General features: G+C 44.7%; 4 non-coding genes and 4 pseudogenes across 4 annotated transcripts; all 8 read right to left on the bottom strand.

The window, feature by feature from the left end:
- Positions 1-217: 217 nt before the first annotated feature.
- On the bottom strand, positions 218-408 carry LOC130302708 (U2 spliceosomal RNA). Its single transcript, XR_008852874.1, has one exon. It is a non-coding gene; the product is annotated as a U2 spliceosomal RNA (small nuclear RNA).
- A 2,081-nt stretch (positions 409-2,489) lies between these two features.
- LOC130302707 (U2 spliceosomal RNA) lies at positions 2,490-2,680 on the bottom strand. The gene has a single exon (XR_008852873.1). It is a non-coding gene; the product is annotated as a U2 spliceosomal RNA (small nuclear RNA).
- A 2,078-nt stretch (positions 2,681-4,758) lies between these two features.
- LOC130302743 (U2 spliceosomal RNA) lies at positions 4,759-4,938 on the bottom strand (annotated as a pseudogene).
- A 693-nt stretch (positions 4,939-5,631) lies between these two features.
- Positions 5,632-5,791, bottom strand: LOC130302750 (U2 spliceosomal RNA; annotated as a pseudogene).
- A 2,089-nt stretch (positions 5,792-7,880) lies between these two features.
- Positions 7,881-8,071, bottom strand: LOC130302706 (U2 spliceosomal RNA). Its single transcript, XR_008852872.1, has one exon. It is a non-coding gene; the product is annotated as a U2 spliceosomal RNA (small nuclear RNA).
- A 2,085-nt stretch (positions 8,072-10,156) lies between these two features.
- Positions 10,157-10,347, bottom strand: LOC130302705 (U2 spliceosomal RNA). The gene has a single exon (XR_008852871.1). It is a non-coding gene; the product is annotated as a U2 spliceosomal RNA (small nuclear RNA).
- A 2,095-nt stretch (positions 10,348-12,442) lies between these two features.
- Positions 12,443-12,649, bottom strand: LOC130302749 (U2 spliceosomal RNA; annotated as a pseudogene).
- A 3,627-nt stretch (positions 12,650-16,276) lies between these two features.
- On the bottom strand, positions 16,277-16,481 carry LOC130302748 (U2 spliceosomal RNA; annotated as a pseudogene).
- Between the last annotated feature and the right edge of the window lie 2,586 nt (positions 16,482-19,067).

The raw sequence follows: 19,067 nt of genomic DNA, 5'->3' as shown, positions 1-19,067 counted from the left end.
ATTAAGGAGGCCATTTAGTCAGCAGCAGCAGAAGTCCTGTGCCTGGACGCTCCAACAGGGGCCAGACACAAGCAGAAGCAGAAGCAGCAGAAGCAGCAGCAGCACCACCTTTTGTTTTTTGGCTGCAGCAGCAGCAAGGCCCACAGGGCTGGCTAGCTGGCTAGCCAGCAAGCAGGTAGCAATGAAAGTAGGAATCTTTCTTTTTAACCCTGTAAGGGGGTGGTGCACTGTACCCGAAGATACTGCCATATCGGGTCAATGCATAGGGCGACGGAAGCAAGCTTCGAAATCGGCCCCCGTTCTCAAAAATCCATTTAATATATGGTCCCCAGATAGGGGACGTATCAGATATTAAACTGATAAGAACAGATACTACACTTGATCTTAGCCAAAAGGCCGAGAAGCGATAACCGTGAAAGGGGCGGGCCCAACAAGGTCCCCTTCATGGGCACTATCACTGCTTGCTGTCAGGGAGGCTGCCAGACAATTTTCCATGCACACTCTGGGCTGGGGGGCAGTCAACCACCAGTACACACAGCAGAACCTAAACCCATACCATTATTGCTAAGCAGCAAGACAGGGGCCCATTGCACTCCCACGGGGCCTTTTTAAATGCAATCCATAACCCGGATTTGCCAGGAACCCTTCTTACTCCTCCTACTTGCATGTGACACTGGGCTTAGGATCTGCATAGGAAACACACACACAAGCACACACCTACCTTTGTTGCCTGCAGATGCCTCCTTGGCTGTCCCCAAACGGTATCAAACCAACACCCACGGGAAGCTGTAAGCATAGAGGACATGCCTGCACCCCATTGGACTTACCTGTGTGGGTTAAATCCGGGTTATTTGACAACCTATGGCGGTGATGGTTCTGCTCAGGCAGAGCAGTGCTGATGCTCCTCATAAAGCTGTCGCTGCTGTGAAGGTTCTAGGTGACATCACAAATCCCTTTGGTTACATACACAACAAAGCTGGGTTGTTGTTGTTTACACTCTGCAAGGCCTGTGGAAGTGAGTGACATCATAGCACTGTAGTTCTGAGGGTTCAAGATGGATGCAACAATCTCCTGTTGCTTCTATGAAGGCCGTAATAGACGACATCACCAAACAGCTCCATAGTCACATACACAGCAAAGGAGAGATGTTGTTTACACCTAGTGATGTCAGTGGTATTGAGTGACATCACAGCACAGTGCTAAGGCTCCTGGGCCTGGACACAGCAGCGGCTGCAATATCTCAACGGAGAATACGTTTATATCTATGTGTGTGTGTGCGCATATATATATATATATATATATATATATATATATATATATATTCTCCGCCGAAATCACTTTTAAACCCATTTCCACCTTTTTTTCCCTTCTCTTCCTCTTACTTTTTTTTCACGTTTTTTTACGTTTTTCTCCTTTTCGCCTCTTTTCTGGGCGTATTATTCTTCTTTTTCTTCTTTTTTTTCGTCTAATGCATACCCCATCAGTGCAGCAATGCTTATTCAATACCGCCAGCAGATGGAGACACTGGGGGATAATTTTCTAAGGATTTATACTGATTTTTCCTGTCTGAATTTGTCGCACAGAAAGTTGCAGGCCAAATATGTGTGACATTTCTGCGACTTTAGCTTCTAGAGCATTTTTACAACATTATACATAGGTGCTGAATACATAAAAAGCAACTGTTCAGCGACAGACAAGTCGCATCGGCTGAAAGTAGGCCAGAATGTCAGTCCATGTTGGAGCAGGTTTAGATACAGTCTAAAGCATAGATCTCAAAGTCTGTGCACAGAATTTAGCAAGGGCCTCGCACCTTCTGATGCATCAGGTAGGTGCACAATAGCATAGCCTAACCCTCTGTACTTTGGTCTATATTGATGCGGGACATAGACAGCCAGCTGATGACCAATCCATTAGTGCAATGGATGGCTGGAAGCATTTGTCTTTGCCTTTGCAATACCACAGAAGCAATGCATGGTCAATGTACAGCAATGACACACCTGTGTGAACAGCCAGGAGACCCCCCCCCATGTTATGTTACATAGTTACATAGTTAGTACGGTCGAAAAAAGACATATGTCCATCACGTTCAACCAGGGAATTAAGGGGTAGGGGTGTGGCGCGATATTGGGGAAGGGATGAGATTTTATATTTCTTCATAAGCATTAATCTTATTTTGTCAATTAGGAACATTCAGCACCCACCCGCTATCAAGGCAGCTGCCTATCATGTCATGCCCTACCTGCACAGGTGTGCTGGCTACTCAAATGATCCAATTAAGGAGGCCATTTAGTCAGCAGCAGCAGAAGTCCTGTGCCTGGACGCTCCAACAGGGGCCAGACACAAGCAGAAGCAGAAGCAGCAGAAGCAGCAGCAGCACCACCTTTTGTTTTTTGGCTGCAGCAGCAGCAAGGCCCACAGGGCTGGCTAGCTGGCTAGCCAGCAAGCAGGTAGCAATGAAAGTAGGAATCTTTCTTTTTAACCCTGTAAGGGGGTGGTGCACTGTACCCGAAGATACTGCCATATCGGGTCAATGCATAGGGCGACGGAAGCAAGCTTCGAAATCGGCCCCCGTTCTCAAAAATCCATTTAATATATGGTCCCCAGATAGGGGACGTATCAGATATTAAACTGATAAGAACAGATACTACACTTGATCTTAGCCAAAAGGCCGAGAAGCGATAACCGTGAAAGGGGCGGGCCCAACAAGGTCCCCTTCATGGGCACTATCACTGCTTGCTGTCAGGGAGGCTGCCAGACAATTTTCCATGCACACTCTGGGCTGGGGGGCAGTCAACCACCAGTACACACAGCAGAACCTAAACCCATACCATTATTGCTAAGCAGCAAGACAGGGGCCCATTGCACTCCCACGGGGCCTTTTTAAATGCAATCCATAACCCGGATTTGCCAGGAACCCTTCTTACTCCTCCTACTTGCATGTGACACTGGGCTTAGGATCTGCATAGGAAACACACACACAAGCACACACCTACCTTTGTTGCCTGCAGATGCCTCCTTGGCTGTCCCCAAACGGTATCAAACCAACACCCACGGGAAGCTGTAAGCATAGAGGACATGCCTGCACCCCATTGGACTTACCTGTGTGGGTTAAATCCGGGTTATTTGACAACCTATGGCGGTGATGGTTCTGCTCAGGCAGAGCAGTGCTGATGCTCCTCATAAAGCTGTCGCTGCTGTGAAGGTTCTAGGTGACATCACAAATCCCTTTGGTTACATACACAACAAAGCTGGGTTGTTGTTGTTTACACTCTGCAAGGCCTGTGGAAGTGAGTGACATCATAGCACTGTAGTTCTGAGGGTTCAAGATGGATGCAACAATCTCCTGTTGCTTCTATGAAGGCCGTAATAGACGACATCACCAAACAGCTCCATAGTCACATACACAGCAAAGGAGAGATGTTGTTTACACCTAGTGATGTCAGTGGTATTGAGTGACATCACAGCACAGTGCTAAGGCTCCTGGGCCTGGACACAGCAGCGGCTGCAATATCTCAACGGAGAATACGTTTATATCTATGTGTGTGTGTGCGCATATATATATATATATATATATATATATATATATATATTTCTCCGCCGAAATCACTTTTAAACCCATTTCCACCTTTTTTTCCCTTCTCTTCCTCTTACTTTTTTTTCACGTTTTTTTACGTTTTTCTCCTTTTCGCCTCTTTTCTGGGCGTATTATTCTTCTTTTTCTTCTTTTTTTTCGTCTAATGCATACCCCATCAGTGCAGCAATGCTTATTCAATACCGCCAGCAGATGGAGACACTGGGGGATAATTTTCTAAGGATTTATACTGATTTTTCCTGTCTGAATTTGTCGCACAGAAAGTTGCAGGCCAAATATGTGTGACATTTCTGCGACTTTAGCTTCTAGAGCATTTTTACAACATTATACATAGGTGCTGAATACATAAAAAGCGACTGTTCAGCGACAGACAAGTCGCATCGGCTGAAAGTAGGCCAGAATGTCAGTCCATGTTGGAGCAGGTTTAGATACAGTCTAAAGCATAGATCTCAAAGTCTGTGCACAGAATTTAGCAAGGGCCTCGCACCTTCTGATGCATCAGGTAGGTGCACAATAGCATAGCCTAACCCTCTGTACTTTGGTCTATATTGATGCGGGACATAGACAGCCAGCTGATGACCAATCCATTAGTGCAATGGATGGCTGGAAGCATTTGTCTTTGCCTTTGCAATACCACAGAAGCAATGCATGGTCAATGTACAGCAATGACACACCTGTGTGAACAGCCAGGAGACCCCCCCCCATGTTATGTTACATAGTTACATAGTTAGTACGGTCGAAAAAAGACATATGTCCATCACGTTCAACCAGGGAATTAAGGGGTAGGGGTGTGGCGCGATATTGGGGAAGGGATGAGATTTTATATTTCTTCATAAGCATTAATCTTATTTTGTCAATTAGGAACATTCAGCACCCACCCGCTATCAAGGCAGCTGCCTATCATGTCATGCCCTACCTGCACAGGTGTGCTGGCTACTCAAATGATCCAATTAAGGAGGCCATTTAGTCAGCAGCAGCAGAAGTCCTGTGCCTGGACGCTCCAACAGGGGCCAGACACAAGCAGAAGCAGAAGCAGCAGAAGCAGCAGCAGCACCACCTTTTGTTTTTTGGCTGCAGCAGCAGCAAGGCCCACAGGGCTGGCTAGCTGGCTAGCCAGCAAGCAGGTAGCAATGAAAGTAGGAATCTTTCTTTTTAACCCTGTAAGGGGGTGGTGCACTGTACCCGAAGATACTGCCATATCGGGTCAATGCATAGGGCGACGGAAGCAAGCTTCGAAATCGGCCCCCGTTCTCAAAAATCCATTTAATATATGGTCCCCAGATAGGGGACGTATCAGATATTAAACTGATAAGAACAGATTTTTTTTTTTTTTATCTAAAGCCGAGGAACGTGCTTTCGATTCACCCAAAGTGCAAGAAAAAGTGCAAACGTGTTACACTAAAAAAAACGTGCACAAAGGATGCGGTCTATCGCAAGCCCTTCTCCGATAGGAGAGAGGCCCCCCAACAAACCTTACCCTTCGCCTCCGGACCAAAAGGTACCTGCGAGGTTCCAGGTTCGATGTCCCTTTTCGCCGAAGCTACTAGGAGACCACAAATGCTCCCGGCATCCCCCTTGGCGTTAGCCAAGGTATCTGCCCGCAGAGCCGATTACGGTAGGTACCCTGCGAAGCAGGAGTACCCGGGGTGTTTGCAGGGAGGTGCGGAACCTAATGGCCACACACACCTCCCCTAGACCGCCAGGAGGGACACCCAGAAGGGCTACCGCATCCTGACAAATCCTGTGAACACACAACACGCAAAAAGTGACACAGTGAGACAAAAAATAAATAAATAAGTGAATGTGTGCAGATATACTGCCCGGACATCCGGCCGGATCTATAAAAATTTCTCTGATCCTAGCCAGAAGGCCGGGAATCAAGAGGTGAGTGCCACAAGGTGAAGAGATTATGGTGCCCGTGCTTCAACTCAGTGAGCCTATTCTCCCAGTGAGTTTCGGCACCTCGGGGTCACCACTCCCCGAGGCACAAAAGTACCTCGGCTCTAGACCCTCTCAGCCTCATGGCGAGACCCGGAGGGAACAGGTCACATCGGGGCAGCCGTCGAGCTGATTCCTCAGAACCAGCCCCGGAAAGCCCTGGTACACCTGCATCCTCCATGCAGCACCCATCCCCACCAGCATGAAAACTGATAAGAACAGATACTACACTTGATCTTAGCCAAAAGGCCGAGAAGCGATAACCGTGAAAGGGGCGGGCCCAACAAGGTCCCCTTCATGGGCACTATCACTGCTTGCTGTCAGGGAGGCTGCCAGACAATTTTCCATGCACACTCTGGGCTGGGGGGCAGTCAACCACCAGTACACACAGCAGAACCTAAACCCATACCATTATTGCTAAGCAGCAAGACAGGGGCCCATTGCACTCCCACGGGGCCTTTTTAAATGCAATCCATAACCCGGATTTGCCAGGAACCCTTCTTACTCCTCCTACTTGCATGTGACACTGGGCTTAGGATCTGCATAGGAAACACACACACAAGCACACACCTACCTTTGTTGCCTGCAGATGCCTCCTTGGCTGTCCCCAAACGGTATCAAACCAACACCCACGGGAAGCTGTAAGCATAGAGGACATGCCTGCACCCCATTGGACTTACCTGTGTGGGTTAAATCCGGGTTATTTGACAACCTATGGCGGTGATGGTTCTGCTCAGGCAGAGCAGTGCTGATGCTCCTCATAAAGCTGTCGCTGCTGTGAAGGTTCTAGGTGACATCACAAATCCCTTTGGTTACATACACAACAAAGCTGGGTTGTTGTTGTTTACACTCTGCAAGGCCTGTGGAAGTGAGTGACATCATAGCACTGTAGTTCTGAGGGTTCAAGATGGATGCAACAATCTCCTGTTGCTTCTATGAAGGCCGTAATAGACGACATCACCAAACAGCTCCATAGTCACATACACAGCAAAGGAGAGATGTTGTTTACACCTAGTGATGTCAGTGGTATTGAGTGACATCACAGCACAGTGCTAAGGCTCCTGGGCCTGGACACAGCAGCGGCTGCAATATCTCAACGGAGAATACGTTTATATCTATGTGTGTGTGTGCGCATATATATATATATATATATATATATATATATATATATATATATATATTTCTCCGCCGAAATCACTTTTAAACCCATTTCCACCTTTTTTTCCCTTCTCTTCCTCTTACTTTTTTTTCACGTTTTTTTACGTTTTTCTCCTTTTCGCCTCTTTTCTGGGCGTATTATTCTTCTTTTTCTTCTTTTTTTTCGTCTAATGCATACCCCATCAGTGCAGCAATGCTTATTCAATACCGCCAGCAGATGGAGACACTGGGGGATAATTTTCTAAGGATTTATACTGATTTTTCCTGTCTGAATTTGTCGCACAGAAAGTTGCAGGCCAAATATGTGTGACATTTCTGCGACTTTAGCTTCTAGAGCATTTTTACAACATTATACATAGGTGCTGAATACATAAAAAGCGACTGTTCAGCGACAGACAAGTCGCATCGGCTGAAAGTAGGCCAGAATGTCAGTCCATGTTGGAGCAGGTTTAGATACAGTCTAAAGCATAGATCTCAAAGTCTGTGCACAGAATTTAGCAAGGGCCTCGCACCTTCTGATGCATCAGGTAGGTGCACAATAGCATAGCCTAACCCTCTGTACTTTGGTCTATATTGATGCGGGACATAGACAGCCAGCTGATGACCAATCCATTAGTGCAATGGATGGCTGGAAGCATTTGTCTTTGCCTTTGCAATACCACAGAAGCAATGCATGGTCAATGTACAGCAATGACACACCTGTGTGAACAGCCAGGAGACCCCCCCCCCATGTTATGTTACATAGTTACATAGTTAGTACGGTCGAAAAAAGACATATGTCCATCACGTTCAACCAGGGAATTAAGGGGTAGGGGTGTGGCGCGATATTGGGGAAGGGATGAGATTTTATATTTCTTCATAAGCATTAATCTTATTTTGTCAATTAGGAACATTCAGCACCCACCCGCTATCAAGGCAGCTGCCTATCATGTCATGCCCTACCTGCACAGGTGTGCTGGCTACTCAAATGATCCAATTAAGGAGGCCATTTAGTCAGCAGCAGCAGAAGTCCTGTGCCTGGACGCTCCAACAGGGGCCAGACACAAGCAGAAGCAGAAGCAGCAGAAGCAGCAGCAGCACCACCTTTTGTTTTTTGGCTGCAGCAGCAGCAAGGCCCACAGGGCTGGCTAGCTGGCTAGCCAGCAAGCAGGTAGCAATGAAAGTAGGAATCTTTCTTTTTAACCCTGTAAGGGGGTGGTGCACTGTACCCGAAGATACTGCCATATCGGGTCAATGCATAGGGCGACGGAAGCAAGCTTCGAAATCGGCCCCCGTTCTCAAAAATCCATTTAATATATGGTCCCCAGATAGGGGACGTATCAGATATTAAACTGATAAGAACAGATACTACACTTGATCTTAGCCAAAAGGCCGAGAAGCGATAACCGTGAAAGGGGCGGGCCCAACAAGGTCCCCTTCATGGGCACTATCACTGCTTGCTGTCAGGGAGGCTGCCAGACAATTTTCCATGCACACTCTGGGCTGGGGGGCAGTCAACCACCAGTACACACAGCAGAACCTAAACCCATACCATTATTGCTAAGCAGCAAGACAGGGGCCCATTGCACTCCCACGGGGCCTTTTTAAATGCAATCCATAACCCGGATTTGCCAGGAACCCTTCTTACTCCTCCTACTTGCATGTGACACTGGGCTTAGGATCTGCATAGGAAACACACACACAAGCACACACCTACCTTTGTTGCCTGCAGATGCCTCCTTGGCTGTCCCCAAACGGTATCAAACCAACACCCACGGGAAGCTGTAAGCATAGAGGACATGCCTGCACCCCATTGGACTTACCTGTGTGGGTTAAATCCGGGTTATTTGACAACCTATGGCGGTGATGGTTCTGCTCAGGCAGAGCAGTGCTGATGCTCCTCATAAAGCTGTCGCTGCTGTGAAGGTTCTAGGTGACATCACAAATCCCTTTGGTTACATACACAACAAAGCTGGGTTGTTGTTGTTTACACTCTGCAAGGCCTGTGGAAGTGAGTGACATCATAGCACTGTAGTTCTGAGGGTTCAAGATGGATGCAACAATCTCCTGTTGCTTCTATGAAGGCCGTAATAGACGACATCACCAAACAGCTCCATAGTCACATACACAGCAAAGGAGAGATGTTGTTTACACCTAGTGATGTCAGTGGTATTGAGTGACATCACAGCACAGTGCTAAGGCTCCTGGGCCTGGACACAGCAGCGGCTGCAATATCTCAACGGAGAATACGTTTATATCTATGTGTGTGTGTGCGCATATATATATATATATATATATATATATATATATATATATATATATTCTCCGCCGAAATCACTTTTAAACCCATTTCCACCTTTTTTTCCCTTCTCTTCCTCTTACTTTTTTTTCACGTTTTTTTACGTTTTTCTCCTTTTCGCCTCTTTTCTGGGCGTATTATTCTTCTTTTTCTTCTTTTTTTTCGTCTAATGCATACCCCATCAGTGCAGCAATGCTTATTCAATACCGCCAGCAGATGGAGACACTGGGGGATAATTTTCTAAGGATTTATACTGATTTTTCCTGTCTGAATTTGTCGCACAGAAAGTTGCAGGCCAAATATGTGTGACATTTCTGCGACTTTAGCTTCTAGAGCATTTTTACAACATTATACATAGGTGCTGAATACATAAAAAGCGACTGTTCAGCGACAGACAAGTCGCATCGGCTGAAAGTAGGCCAGAATGTCAGTCCATGTTGGAGCAGGTTTAGATACAGTCTAAAGCATAGATCTCAAAGTCTGTGCACAGAATTTAGCAAGGGCCTCGCACCTTCTGATGCATCAGGTAGGTGCACAATAGCATAGCCTAACCCTCTGTACTTTGGTCTATATTGATGCGGGACATAGACAGCCAGCTGATGACCAATCCATTAGTGCAATGGATGGCTGGAAGCATTTGTCTTTGCCTTTGCAATACCACAGAAGCAATGCATGGTCAATGTACAGCAATGACACACCTGTGTGAACAGCCAGGAGACCCCCCCCCATGTTATGTTACATAGTTACATAGTTAGTACGGTCGAAAAAAGACATATGTCCATCACGTTCAACCAGGGAATTAAGGGGTAGGGGTGTGGCGCGATATTGGGGAAGGGATGAGATTTTATATTTCTTCATAAGCATTAATCTTATTTTGTCAATTAGGAACATTCAGCACCCACCCGCTATCAAGGCAGCTGCCTATCATGTCATGCCCTACCTGCACAGGTGTGCTGGCTACTCAAATGATCCAATTAAGGAGGCCATTTAGTCAGCAGCAGCAGAAGTCCTGTGCCTGGACGCTCCAACAGGGGCCAGACACAAGCAGAAGCAGAAGCAGCAGAAGCAGCAGCAGCACCACCTTTTGTTTTTTGGCTGCAGCAGCAGCAAGGCCCACAGGGCTGGCTAGCTGGCTAGCCAGCAAGCAGGTAGCAATGAAAGTAGGAATCTTTCTTTTTAACCCTGTAAGGGGGTGGTGCACTGTACCCGAAGATACTGCCATATCGGGTCAATGCATAGGGCGACGGAAGCAAGCTTCGAAATCGGCCCCCGTTCTCAAAAATCCATTTAATATATGGTCCCCAGATAGGGGACGTATCAGATATTAAACTGATAAGAACAGATACTACACTTGATCTTAGCCAAAAGGCCGAGAAGCGATAACCGTGAAAGGGGCGGGCCCAACAAGGTCCCCTTCATGGGCACTATCACTGCTTGCTGTCAGGGAGGCTGCCAGACAATTTTCCATGCACACTCTGGGCTGGGGGGCAGTCAACCACCAGTACACACAGCAGAACCTAAACCCATACCATTATTGCTAAGCAGCAAGACAGGGGCCCATTGCACTCCCACGGGGCCTTTTTAAATGCAATCCATAACCCGGATTTGCCAGGAACCCTTCTTACTCCTCCTACTTGCATGTGACACTGGGCTTAGGATCTGCATAGGAAACACACACACAAGCACACACCTACCTTTGTTGCCTGCAGATGCCTCCTTGGCTGTCCCCAAACGGTATCAAACCAACACCCACGGGAAGCTGTAAGCATAGAGGACATGCCTGCACCCCATTGGACTTACCTGTGTGGGTTAAATCCGGGTTATTTGACAACCTATGGCGGTGATGGTTCTGCTCAGGCAGAGCAGTGCTGATGCTCCTCATAAAGCTGTCGCTGCTGTGAAGGTTCTAGGTGACATCACAAATCCCTTTGGTTACATACACAACAAAGCTGGGTTGTTGTTGTTTACACTCTGCAAGGCCTGTGGAAGTGAGTGACATCATAGCACTGTAGTTCTGAGGGTTCAAGATGGATGCAACAATCTCCTGTTGCTTCTATGAAGGCCGTAATAGACGACATCACCAAACAGCTCCATAGTCACATACACAGCAAAGGAGAGATGTTGTTTACACCTAGTGATGTCAGTGGTATTGAGTGACATCACAGCACAGTGCTAAGGCTCCTGGGCCTGGACACAGCAGCGGCTGCAATATCTCAACGGAGAATACGTTTATATCTATGTGTGTGTGTGTGCGCATATATATATATATATATATATATATATATATATATATATATATATATATATATTCTCCGCCGAAATCACTTTTAAACCCATTTCCACCTTTTTTTCCCTTCTCTTCCTCTTACTTTTTTTTCACGTTTTTTTACGTTTTTCTCCTTTTCGCCTCTTTTCTGGGCGTATTATTCTTCTTTTTCTTCTTTTTTTTCGTCTAATGCATACCCCATCAGTGCAGCAATGCTTATTCAATACCGCCAGCAGATGGAGACACTGGGGGATAATTTTCTAAGGATTTATACTGATTTTTCCTGTCTGAATTTGTCGCACAGAAAGTTGCAGGCCAAATATGTTTGACATTTCTGCGACTTTAGCTTCTAGAGCATTTTTACAACATTATACATAGGTGCTGAATACATAAAAAGCGACTGTTCAGCGACAGACAAGTCGCATCGGCTGAAAGTAGGCCAGAATGTCAGTCCATGTTGGAGCAGGTTTAGATACAGTCTAAAGCATAGATCTCAAAGTCTGTGCACAGAATTTAGCAAGGGCCTCGCACCTTCTGATGCATCAGGTAGGTGCACAATAGCATAGCCTAACCCTCTGTACTTTGGTCTATATTGATGCGGGACATAGACAGCCAGCTGATGACCAATCCATTAGTGCAATGGATGGCTGGAAGCATTTGTCTTTGCCTTTGCAATACCACAGAAGCAATGCATGGTCAATGTACAGCAATGACACACCTGTGTGAACAGCCAGGAGACCCCCCCCCATGTTATGTTACATAGTTACATAGTTAGTACGGTCGAAAAAAGACATATGTCCATCACGTTCAACCAGGGAATTAAGGGGTAGGGGTGTGGCGCGATATTGGGGAAGGGATGAGATTTTATATTTCTTCATAAGCATTAATCTTATTTTGTCAATTAGGAACATTCAGCACCCACCCGCTATCAAGGCAGCTGCCTATCATGTCATGCCCTACCTGCACAGGTGTGCTGGCTACTCAAATGATCCAATTAAGGAGGTCATTTAGTCAGCAGCAGCAGAAGTCCTGTGCCTGGACGCTCCAACAGGGGCCAGACACAAGCAGAAGCAGAAGCAGCAGAAGCAGCAGCAGCACCACCTTTTGTTTTTTGGCTGCAGCAGCAGCAAGGCCCACAGGGCTGGCTAGCTGGCTAGCCAGCAAGCAGGTAGCAATGAAAGTAGGAATCTTTCTTTTTAACCCTGTAAGGGGGTGGTGCACTGTACCCGAAGATACTGCCATATCGGGTCAATGCATAGGGCGACGGAAGCAAGCTTCGAAATCGGCCCCCGTTCTCAAAAATCCATTTAATATATGGTCCCCAGATAGGGGACGTATCAGATATTAAACTGATAAGAACAGATTTTTTTTTTTTTTTTTTATTAGCCCTCAGAACTCACTCAGAGTTCCAAGATCTTATTTGGAACTCAATTTTGTGTTCATCATCAGGTAACATGTTTTTATTTCTTTTCTTAAACACTAATGAAACAAAATAGAACATTTAAAAACAAAATAAGAAACAACATAAAATAGCAAAACCAAACATTACTTTCTAATTAAGCAAAACCAAATTAGAAGGTCATCCCCTTCCTCCATGCAAACACCATTAGAAAGTCTATCAGTCCTCGACTGATATTGCCATTTGCTATATCTTTCTTAACTTGAGACGCTAACCAGCCTGGAATTTTATACGTTTCAACAAAACGGTTCATGTCTGCCTTGAAAGAAAAATAGACTTTATCCCGAGCTTCTTCCTCCCGGTTCTTCAAGCCTATCTTTAGATCCATCATATCTTTGTCAAACGTTTTTCTTTCTGCTTCCGACAAATTTTCCAACAAACCACCAAGCACACCAAAATACTGCACTGGCACATACACTTCCTCCTCTCTCTTCTTCTTCTGCTCTGTAGGTCTTCTAGTTGGAACCTGCTCCACTTCTGGTTCTTTCACTTCAGCTGGTTCCTCTCTGCTTCTTTTTACAGCTTCCTTTTTCTCTGAATTTTTCTCAGACTTTTTCTTAGGACACGAGCCAAGCAGATGGCCCTCCTCACCACACAGATGGCATTTCCTTTTCTTTTGACAATTTTCCACGTCGTGACCCTCCTCTTGACACTTGAAACACCACAAAAACGTGCAATCCTCCTTTCTGTGACCGTACTGTTTACATTTGCGGCAAAAATCTTGCATGCCAGAAAAATACAGATCCCCGTTCACAGAACCAATTTTAAACCGTCCTGGGGGGATCACTAACTTGCCATCTGCCATTTTAAATTTCACATGGAACCTCCACTTGGTGGTCCATAGTCCATATTGATTAAATACCTTTCCTTTAGGCAGAACACTGTCACAGAATCGAGACAAAAAGGTAACGATATCCTCCTCCGAAGTATATGGGCTATACATCCTTATAGTCACCAATCGTTCTCTACGTGGGAAATGTGGAACTATCTCCACCCCTTCCAAAACCGGACATACCTTCTTTTGCTGCAATATGTTCCAAAATGACTCATAGTCCTCTTCAGAAGCCAGCACCACGTCGTAGTATCCACTTCTGGGAAACTCAAGCATGGATAGGATTTGCTCCCTCTTGACTTCCAGCAACTTAAACAGCACTTCTTCCACGACAAAGACAAGGCCTCTTTCCTTCTTCCGGACATCGAGCAGGGAAATACGAACTCCATTCCGAAGTCTCGCAAAAGGCGGCACGCCTTCCGAAGAAAAACCGCAATCTTCCTCCATGTCCATGATGTCCAGACACCTCCCCCACCGAAGTAGGTAGGTGGGGATCGCCTCCCGTTGTCTGGGGACTAAGCCGGCTCCCTGATAGCAGCAGGGGGGTGAAGTCCCTCCGTTAAGAAGGACGATCCCCCCAGGCAAAGGAGCCGGGTACCCCAGACACCCTCTGGCCAGACCAAGTGAGCAGAACTACACTTGATCTTAGCCAAAAGGCCGAGAAGCGATAACCGTGAAAGGGGCGGGCCCAACAAGGTCCCCTTCATGGGCACTATCACTGCTTGCTGTCAGGGAGGCTGCCAGACAATTTTCCATGCACACTCTGGGCTGGGGGGCAGTCAACCACCAGTACACACAGCAGAACCTAAACCCATACCATTATTGCTAAGCAGCAAGACAGGGGCCCATTGCACTCCCACGGGGCCTTTTTAAATGCAATCCATAACCCGGATTTGCCAGGAACCCTTCTTACTCCTCCTACTTGCATGTGACACTGGGCTTAGGATCTGCATAGGAAACACACACACAAGCACACACCTACCTTTGTTGCCTGCAGATGCCTCCTTGGCTGTCCCCAAACGGTATCAAACCAACACCCACGGGAAGCTGTAAGCATAGAGGACATGCCTGCACCCCATTGGACTTACCTGTGTGGGTTAAATCCGGGTTATTTGACAACCTATGGCGGTGATGGTTCTGCTCAGGCAGAGCAGTGCTGATGCTCCTCATAAAGCTGTCGCTGCTGTGAAGGTTCTAGGTGACATCACAAATCCCTTTGGTTACATACACAACAAAGCTGGGTTGTTGTTGTTTACACTCTGCAAGGCCTGTGGAAGTGAGTGACATCATAGCACTGTAGTTCTGAGGGTTCAAGATGGATGCAACAATCTCCTGTTGCTTCTATGAAGGCCGTAATAGACGACATCACCAAACAGCTCCATAGTCACATACACAGCAAAGGAGAGATGTTGTTTACACCTAGTGATGTCAGTGGTATTGAGTGACATCACAGCACAGTGCTAAGGCTCCTGGGCCTGGACACAGCAGCGGCTGCAATATCTCAACGGAGAATACGTTTATATCTATGTGTGTGTGTGCGCATATATATATATATATATATATATATATATATATATATATATATTTCTCCGCCGAAATCACTTTTAAACCCATTTCCACCTTTTTTTCCCTTCTCTTCCTCTTACTTTTTTTTCACGTTTTTTTACGTTTTTCTCCTTTTCGCCTCTTTTCTGGGCGTATTATTCTTCTTTTTCTTCTTTTTTTTCGTCTAATGCATACCCCATCAGTGCAGCAATGCTTATTCAATACCGCCAGCAGATGGAGACACTGGGGGATAATTTTCTAAGGATTTATACTGATTTTTCCTGTCTGAATTTGTCGCACAGAAAGTTGCAGGCCAAATATGTGTGACATTTCTGCGACTTTAGCTTCTAGAGCATTTTTACAACATTATACATAGGTGCTGAATACATAAAAAGCGACTGTTCAGCGACAGACAAGTCGCATCGGCTGAAAGTAGGCCAGAATGTCAGTCCATGTTGGAGCAGGTTTAGATACAGTCTAAAGCATAGATCTCAAAGTCTGTGCACAGAATTTAGCAAGGGCCTCGCACCTTCTGATGCATCAGGTAGGTGCACAATAGCATAGCCTAACCCTCTGTACTTTGGTCTATATTGATGCGGGACATAGACAGCCAGCTGATGACCAATCCATTAGTGCAATGGATGGCTGGAAGCATTTGTCTTTGCCTTTGCAATACCACAGAAGCAATGCATGGTCAATGTACAGCAATGACACACCTGTGTGAACAGCCAGGAGACCCCCCCCCATGTTATGTTACATAGTTACATAGTTAGTACGGTCGAAAAAAGACATATGTCCATCACGTTCAACCAGGGAATTAAGGGGTAGGGGTGTGGCGCGATATTGGGGAAGGGATGAGATTTTATATTTCTTCATAAGCATTAATCTTATTTTGTCAATTAGGAACATTCAGCACCCACCCGCTATCAAGGCAGCTGCCTATCATGTCATGCCCTACCTGCACAGGTGTGCTGGCTACTCAAATGATCCAATTAAGGAGGCCATTTAGTCAGCAGCAGCAGAAGTCCTGTGCCTGGACGCTCCAACAGGGGCCAGACACAAGCAGAAGCAGAAGCAGCAGAAGCAGCAGCAGCACCACCTTTTGTTTTTTGGCTGCAGCAGCAGCAAGGCCCACAGGGCTGGCTAGCTGGCTAGCCAGCAAGCAGGTAGCAATGAAAGTAGGAATCTTTCTTTTTAACCCTGTAAGGGGGTGGTGCACTGTACCCGAAGATACTGCCATATCGGGTCAATGCATAGGGCGACGGAAGCAAGCTTCGAAATCGGCCCCCGTTCTCAAAAATCCATTTAATATATGGTCCCCAGATAGGGGACGTATCAGATATTAAACTGATAAGAACAGATTTTTTTTTTTCCTTTTTTTTTTTTATCTTTTTTTCCTCAGTTACAGACTATTGTTTGAACGATCATCAGGTCTCCTACCAGGACTCGTCACTTAAAACAATGTCTGAAAAAACATCATGCGGAAAGACAAAAAAAAGGGAACCGAGGGTCAAGAACTTAAAACCAAAAGGTAAAAGCTGAAGGAAAACAAAAACTTTTAAAAAACCAAACATAAACTGGTCAGACTTACAGTTTCCACCATTGGGTATATTTCCAGATCTTTTCAGCATTGTCTTCTCCCATTCTCTTCTTATCTAATAAATATGCAATAAAAAGTCTTCCGAGCAACAACCTCCTACATTCACTTGGAGAAATGGAAACATTTTTAAAAACAAGCAAATTCCTGGAGTCCCATAAAACTTCTTTAAAAACAGAAAAAATTATCCAAGTAACACGTGCATCATTCTTCATGTTAAAGTCCTGACCGATAAAAATTTTCTCAAAAGTAAAATCATTAAAACCCATAAGTGCAATAAAAAATCTTGTTAAAAGCCTAAAAACTTCCTTGGCATAAAAACAGTCCCACCACAAATGTACAATATCTTCTTTACCTCCACAACCCTCTCTTGGACACTGTTCACTCACTCTTATTCCTCTTCCTCTTAAAAACACTCGAGTTGGGAGGCAACCATGGTAAGACATCCATACCACATCTTTTTGTCTATTTGATAAACCAAAGGAATTAAAAAGGCTCCAAATCTTAACTGACTGTGCAATATTACAGAATGGTACTTCATTAAATTTTTCACTCTTTCTCAACTCATATTCTATTTTCTTCTTTTCAGGTTTCCCCAAGGAGCTCAAATTAAACTGATCATTGAAAGACCGAAGAACCACATAAAAGGTAGGTATAATCAGCGCCATTGGTTTCCTCAGATCCCTCTCACACCAGCCCCACTTAGAAAACAACCATCCTGCTAAATATTTACACATATCAGCTGTTTTACTATTGCACTGGATCGTCTTGAAAATTAAAAGAAAATAGTGTAACTTTAAAAACAAATCAATATTTGGAAAGTCATATCCACCATTCTTTACAGTACTCATTACCTTCTCTCTTTTCATTTTTTCCATTTTGGATCCCCAAAAGAAAACAAAAAGTCTTCTTGTTGTCTTCCTCATCCAAAGCTTACCAGGTGGAAAAACCATCGCAGTATATAAAAGTAAAGGTAAAATCACAGTCTTAATAACAAGTACTTTCCCTTTAAGGGATAAACTCCTCAATTTCCAAAAATTCAATTTCTTTTCAATTTTACTGTCCAGCTTGTTGTAAGTCTCTGTCCCTTTAAGATTCTTTTCAAAAATGACCCCTAAAACTTCCACATTCTCCTTTATCTCTACTCCATCCACCAACACATCTTCGCATTTCCCAAAATTCACCAAATGACATTTGCCCCAGTTTACACACATTCCGGCCACACAGCAAAAAATTTGAATATGCAAATTCACTCTATTCAAATCTGCTTTTGAAGTACATGTAAACACAACATCATCCATGTAGCTTAAAACCTTAAGATCACTCCCACCACTGCCAGGTATAAAAACTCCTTTAACACATTTGTCTTTCTGAACATTCTTTAACAAGGCCTCTATTACACAGATGAAAAGGATTGGGGAGAGTGGGCAACCCTGCCGAACCCCTGATAAAATCTTAAAAGCAGGACCAACATGGCCATTCATTAAAACTTGTCCAGTAACACCATTATATAACCCTTTAATAACATGTAATAACTTCATTGGGATCCCCATATGCTTTAGGGCCATAAACATAAATTTGTGTGCGACTTTATCATAGGCCTTCTCGAAATCCACTGACTCGACAAAAAGAGGCACCTTATTAAAATTACAATAATAAATAACATCCCTTAAAATCAATAAATTATCAGTAATTCTTCTCCCGGGTACAGCACATACTTGGTAATTATCTACCATATGGCCAATAATATTCCTAAGCCTGTTTGCAACAATTTTAGCAATAATTTTATAGTCACTGTTTAACAATGAAATTGGTCTCCAATTTTTTATATCACGTTCGTCACCTTTCTTATGTATTAGTGTGATAATTCCCTTCTTCATTGAATCAGCTAAAATCCCAAACTTAAAAACATATTGCACAACCCGAGTAAAAACATCTTTTAAAAGAGGCCAAAATACAACATAAAACTCAGCTGGAAGGCCGTCACTACCAGGGGTTTTACCTTTTGCCATTCCATTCAGCGCCATTCTAATTTCATTTTCACTAACATCTTCCACCAAAAAAACTTTCTCCTCATCTGGAATTTGATCCTCTAAAATGTTACAGTAGTCTTCCATTTCATTAATAGCAGCTTTACTTTCATTACTAAAAAGTGTTTCATAAAATTTACAAACCTCCTCCTCCATCTCCCTACCAACCACCTCACCACTTGAGGTTAAAACTGACTTAAAGACCCCCTTTGGCTTAAAACACTTTTTAAAAAAATATCGACTACATTGTTCATTCTCCTCCAAATGTTGCACCTTAGCCCTGTAAACAATATTCCTTCCTCTTTCCTTCAACCTTGTCTTCATCTCTTCCTTAATTTCACAAATTTCAGCATCCACCTCTAGACCAGCGTT

The sequence above is a fragment of the Hyla sarda genome, unplaced genomic scaffold, assembly GCF_029499605.1.
Source record: "Hyla sarda isolate aHylSar1 unplaced genomic scaffold, aHylSar1.hap1 scaffold_1178, whole genome shotgun sequence".
NCBI classification, from domain to species: domain Eukaryota; kingdom Metazoa; phylum Chordata; class Amphibia; order Anura; family Hylidae; genus Hyla; species Hyla sarda.
The sequence above is the reverse complement of the archived record's forward strand: the minus strand, read 5'-3'. Positions and strand labels throughout refer to the sequence as shown.